Source organism: Apium graveolens, chromosome 6, assembly GCF_009905375.1.
Source record: "Apium graveolens cultivar Ventura chromosome 6, ASM990537v1, whole genome shotgun sequence".
NCBI classification, from domain to species: domain Eukaryota; kingdom Viridiplantae; phylum Streptophyta; class Magnoliopsida; order Apiales; family Apiaceae; genus Apium; species Apium graveolens.
In genome coordinates, this window is record NC_133652.1 from 298,589,855 (window position 1) to 298,595,960 (window position 6,106).

Below are 6,106 nucleotides of genomic sequence, written 5' to 3' on the forward strand. Positions count from 1 at the left end.
CCTAAGGCTTTGATGGACTATTCTCAGCCTAAGATCAATGAAATTCAGTCAAGCATCATCAGACCAGCCATCTCGGCTAACACTTTTGAGATCAAAGCAGGCACGATTCAGATGATACAGAAATCAATTCAGTTTGGGGGTTCTCATACTGAAGACCCCAACATGCACATCAAGGATTTCATCGAGATCTGCGATACTTTCAAGTTCAATGGTGTGACTGAGGATGCTATCAAGCTGCGACTCTTCTCATTTTCTCTTAGGGATAAAGCTAAGTGTTGGTTACATTCTCTACCACCAGGGTCAATCACTAAATGGGAAGATCTTGCTCAAAAGTTTCTCACTAAATTCTTCCCTATTATGAAGACTGTAGCAATCAGGAATGCTCTTACTCAGTTTGCTCAGCAAACTTGGAGAATCTCTGTGTGAGGCTTGGGATCGATATAAAGAGATGCTAAATGCCACATCATGGTATGCCTGATTGGATGATTATAAATTGTTTCTACAATGGATTGGGTGCTACTTCTAGAACCATGCTTGATGCAGCATTAGGAGGAGCCTTGTGGGCTAAAAGCTACGATGAAGCTTATGAATTGATCGAACTGATGGCTACTAATGAGTACCAGAATCCTTCCCAGAGACTGACTCAGGGAAAAGTAGCAGGAATTCTGGAGTTAGATGCAGCAACTACTATAGCTGCCCAACTTAAGGACTTTGACGATGAAGGTGAACTCTTTGGCTAATTATGGAGTTAATCAAATCGCTAGTGTATGTGAGCTTTGAGCTGGTACCCATGAGACTGATCAGTGTGCTATTTCTAGTGAATCAGCTAAGTTCGTGAGCAATTTTCAGCGATCGCAGCAACCCGTACCAGCCACCTATCATCCTAACAACCGCAATCATCTGAATTTCAGCTGGAGCAATGCTCAGAATACGGTTCAACAGCCTTATCAGCAGTATCCAGCTAAGCAGTAAAACCCCCCAAGTTTTCAGCAACCGTAATATGCATTAAGACAACAACTCCAGTTGTAACAAGCTAATGAGAAATCTGAATTGGAGGAGTTGAAGCTTATGTGCAAGAGTCAAGCTATTTCTATCAAGACCTTGGAAAATCAAATCGGACAAATTGCCAATGCCTTGCTAAATCGTCAACATGGTACATTGCCTAGTGACACTGAAGTGCCAGGAGGGAAGGAAGCTAAGGAGCAGGTAAAGGCAATCACGTTGAGGTCTGGAAAGGTTGTGAAGCCCGAACAAACTTAAGTGTTGACTCAAAAAGCTGGGGCTGAGAAAGAAGTAGAGCAGCAGGATGAAGAAGTGAAACCACGGAAGACTACTATTGAGCACACTCCTCCTGAGGGTAATACATGGGGGAAACATATCTATCGTCCATCGCCTTTTCCTAAGCGGCTGCAGAAAAAAAAGCTGGACAAGCAATTTGAGAAGTTTCTGGAGGTGTTCAAGAAACTTCATATCAACATACCTTTCGCTGAGGCTCTTGAGCAGATGCCTAGTTATGCAAAGTTTATGAAAGGTATTCTCTCTCGGAAAGTGAAGCTAGATGATTTAGAGACTGTCGCTCTCACGGAGGAATGCAGTGTTGTGATGCAACAGAAGTTGCCTCCGAAGCTTAAAGATCCTGGAAGCTTCACTATTCTGTGCACTATTGGAAAAGTGTCTTTTGATAGATGCTTATGTGACTTGGGAGCTAGCATCAATCTGATGCCCTTGTCAATCTTCAAGCAGTTGGACTTGCCTGGTCGAAAACCGACTTATATGACCTTGCAGTTGGCCGACTGTTCTATTATATATCCGTGAGGTATTGTGGAGGATGTCTTGGTCAAGGTTGATAAACTCATCTTCCCTGCTGATTTCATCATTCTGGATTTCGAGGAAGATAAGAAGATTCTCATAATCTTAGGAAGACCTTTCTTGGCAACTAGACGAACTTTGATAGATGTGTAGAAGGGTGAGCTTACGATGCGAGTACTAGATCAGGATGTAACTTTTAATGTGTTCAATGCTATGAAATTTCCTACGGATAATGAGGAGTGCCTAAAAGTGGAGTTTGTTAATTTTGTGGTTACTTCAGAACTTGATCAATTGTTAAGGTCTGATGCCTTAGACAAATCCTTATTGGGAAATTTAGACAGTGAAGATGACGAAGGTGAAGAACAATTGTAATATTTGAATGCTTCTCCCTGGAAGAGGAAGATTGATATGCCTTTTAAATCTCTTGGAATGGAGGAATTGAACAAAGCTCCTAAACGCCTCAAGCCATCTATTGAGGAAGCTCCTACTCTTGAGCTTAAGCCTTTACCTGAGCATTTGAGTTATGCGTTTTTAGGTGATGCATCTACTCTGCCGGTTATTATTGCATCTGACCTTTCAGGGTAGTGACGAGGAAAATTTTGAGGATTCTAAGAGAGTTCAAATTGGCAATTGCTGGACTATAGCAATATCAAGGGAATCAGCCCTTCTTATTGCATGCATAAAATTCTGCTAGAGGAAGGTAGCAAGCCTACGATCGAGCAGCAAAGACGCCTCAATCTAATCATGAAGGAAGTAGTGAAGAAGGAAATTCTTAAGTGGCTAGATGCAGGGATCATCTACCCTATTTCTGACAATTTATGGGTAAGCCCGGTTCAATGTGTGCCAAAGAAAGGTGTTATTAATGTGGTAGCAAATGAGAAGAATGGGCTTATTCCTACTAGAACAGTCACGGGGTGGAGAGTTTGCATGAATTATAGGAAGTTGAACAAAGCCACTAGGAAAGATCACTTCCATTTGCCCTTCATTGATCAGATGTTTGACAGGTTGGCTGGGCATGAGTAATACTGTCTTTTGGATGGCTATTTGGGTTACAATCAGATTTGTATCGCTCCAGAAGATCAGGAGAAAACTACATGCACTTGTCCATTTGGTACTTTCGCCTTTAGACGAGTTTCTTTTGGTCTGTGTGGTGCACCAGCCACATTTCAGAGAATGCATGATGGCCATCTTTTCTGATATGATAGGCTAGAATGTGGAGGTAATAATGGACGATTTCTCTGTATTCGGCGATTCTTTTGATGAATGCTTGCAAAATCTTGGACACGTTCTCAAGAGGTGTGTTGAGACCAATCTGGTTCTCAATTGGGAGAAATGTCATTTTATGGTACGACAGGGCATTATTCTCGGGCACAAGGTTTCTAATAAGGGTCTTGAGGTAGACAAAGCCAAGGTGGGGGTCATTGAGAATCTTCCTCCACCTATTTCTGTTAAGGAAATTCGCAGTTTTCTAGGTCATGTGAGTTTCTACAGGCGTTTCATCAAAGACTTTTCTAAGATTTCGAAGCCGTTTTGCAGTTTTCTAGAAAAAGATGTCCCTTTCAAGTTTGATGACGAGTGCCTTGCAGGTTTTGAGACATTGAAGAAGAGTTTAATCACAGCACCCGTCATAACTGCACCTGATTGGAGCCAACCTTTTGAGATGATGTGCGATGCAAGTGACTATGCAGTTAGAGCAGTTCTTGGGCAGAGGAAGAACAACATATTTCCATGGGGTCGCATTTTTACAATCGCAAGTTCACTGCTATGATGTAAAGGTATAATGTGAATCATCGCATTGCCACTGGCTTATCATCCTCAGATAAATGCTCAAGCTGAGGTTTCTAACAGAGAGATCAAGCAGCATTTTAGAGAAGGCTGTGTGTCCATCGAGGAAAGATTGGTCTTTGAAGCTTGATGAAACTGTTTGGGCTTATCGAACAGCATATAAAACTCCTTTGGGAATGTCACTGTTCAAGTTGGTTTATGGAAAGGGGTGTCATTTGCCTGTGGAACTCGAGCATAAAGCATATTGGGCTTTGAAGAAATTGAATATGGACTTGGATGCAACTGGAAAGAAGAGGATGCTTCAATTGAATGAACTTGACGAGTTTCGAATTCAAGCTTATGAGAACAACAAAATGTACAAGGAAAAAGTCAAGAGGTGGCATGATAGGGGTCCAGTGCTCAAATCATTCGTGTCGGGGCAACAAGTTCTTTTGTTCAACTCTCGTCTCTGACTTTTTCCTGGAAAGTTGAGGTCAAAGTGGTCAGGGCCCTTCATAATCAAAACTGTGTTTCCACATGGAGCGGTGGAAATTTTTGAGAATGATCCGGGCCAAGCATTCAAAGTTAATGGTCAGAGGTTGAAGCATTACTATGGTGACATGACAAACCGTGAGGTGGTTAGTGCCGTTTTGTTGTCCGTTTGATCTCGCATTTCTACGTCAAGCTAGTGACGTAAAACAGGCGTTTCTTGGGAGGCAACCCAAGTATGTTGTACATTAGGAGGTAGAGGAAGCAAGAAAAAAAGAAAAAAATCATAAAAAAATCAGAAAAAGAAAAAATTCAGGGCTCACTTCAGAAGCTTGGCGCGCCCGCGCTGTCCAGCGCGCTCGCGCTGTTACAGCGCTGCGGCCGCGCTGATTTGGCAGAAGTAGCCACGCCCGCGCTGTCTCAGCGCGCGGCCGCACCGGGTCCCTGTTCAAAAAAAATAAAACAACAGATTTACAAGGTAATTTCGGGACTTTTACTTCAAAATCAATTCCAATCCGATTTTTACTCCTTCACATCCCATAATTCCCTCTCCCAATCAAACCCATTATTCCCATAATTCCCATAATTAATTTCCACTTCTATTCCTTATCAAATTCTCACCTCTCCACCTATAAATACATACACTTATACACAAACTTCTCCACCACATCACAAATTCTCAAAACACAAATCTCTCTCAAACACTTAACTTTTACTCTCTCTCATTCAATTCCAATGGCACCCAAGAGACAAAGAACATAAGTAGGCAGCAGCAGCACCGATTCTTCATCTGCGGGTGGTTGTGAGGCCCAGGTTTTCTACTCCTGGGGTTGTAGAGGAGTACACGAGGCTTCTCTCGAAGCCTATTGCTAAGGAGCGAGGATTTTTGCCATCAGGGAACGATGGTAAGCTTTTTAAGATGATTCTTGAGATGGGCTGGGTTCCTTTTATGAGGCTCCCGCTGCTGTGCCCATGAGTGTTGTGCGGGAGTTTTATGCTAACGCAAAGGCGGAGAAGAATGGCTTCATGATGGTTAGGGGGATGACTGTCGAGTACAGTGCTGATGCGATTAGGAGGGTGATTGAGCAGCCTACGAGGAAGGTGGGTCAGGACACTTGGAACGATAAGACTCCCGAGGACTTCAACTTGTATCTGATTTTTACAACTCTGTGTGTGCCTGAGACTCACTGAAGTTCAATAGAGGCACTACTAATTACTCCACATTCCCTGCATCAGTGCATGAACAGGTTTGCACGGGCTTGGAACTCGTTTATTTGTGCTAACATCATGCCATCTTCGCATGTGCATGAGAATACTGTGGAGCGTGCTCGTCTGCTATGGGGGATTCTTCAGGGTGATTACATTGATTTGGGGATGGTGATTTACCAGGGGATTCTGAGATTTTTGAGAGGAGGTACTACATATGCTATTCCGTATGCGTCCGTTGACGAAGTTGTGTGTGGCAGTTGGTGTTCATTGGCCAGCACATGAGCAGCTGCAGCTTCCCAGTGCTCTTATTGATAGTGTTACGCTGCACAGCATGGTTGAGTGGTATGGCGGCAAGCCCGATCCTAAGGGGCTTGGGTACTCTTATGCTCATCTGCCAGGTGGTAGGCTCATGGAAGCTGCTACTGCGGGAGGTTCTCAGCATGCCCGTAGAGCTGCTTGGAGAGCTCAGTATGGAGAGGAGGCTGGTCCATCGCAGCAGGAGCAGGCGCATGAGGAGCAGGAAGGAGCTGATATGGGAGCTGGTTTGAGTTCGATGCAGTATAGACGTCTAGCACAGAGGATGGATGTGATGCACGACATCCACAAATGGTTTGCACGTGATCTCACCCAGACACTTGGGACAACTTTTCAGAGCCACCGGAGTTGACATCCAGTGGCCATTTTTTGGTGAAGGATTCCGTGTATCCGCCTCCAGACACACCTAATGCTCCACCCATTGAGGGTGAAGATGCTGATTCTGATTAGGTATGCCTGAATTCCTTAGTATTACCTTCATTGAGGACAGTGAATATTTTAAGTTTGGGGGTAGTAGTTG

General features: G+C 43.7%; 1 non-coding gene across 1 annotated transcript; it reads right to left on the reverse strand.

The window, feature by feature from the left end:
* Window positions 1-369: 369 nt before the first annotated feature.
* Window positions 370-472, reverse strand: LOC141669668 (small nucleolar RNA R71). The gene has a single exon (XR_012553936.1). It is a non-coding gene; the product is annotated as a small nucleolar RNA R71 (small nucleolar RNA).
* Window positions 473-6,106: the final 5,634 nt, after the last annotated feature.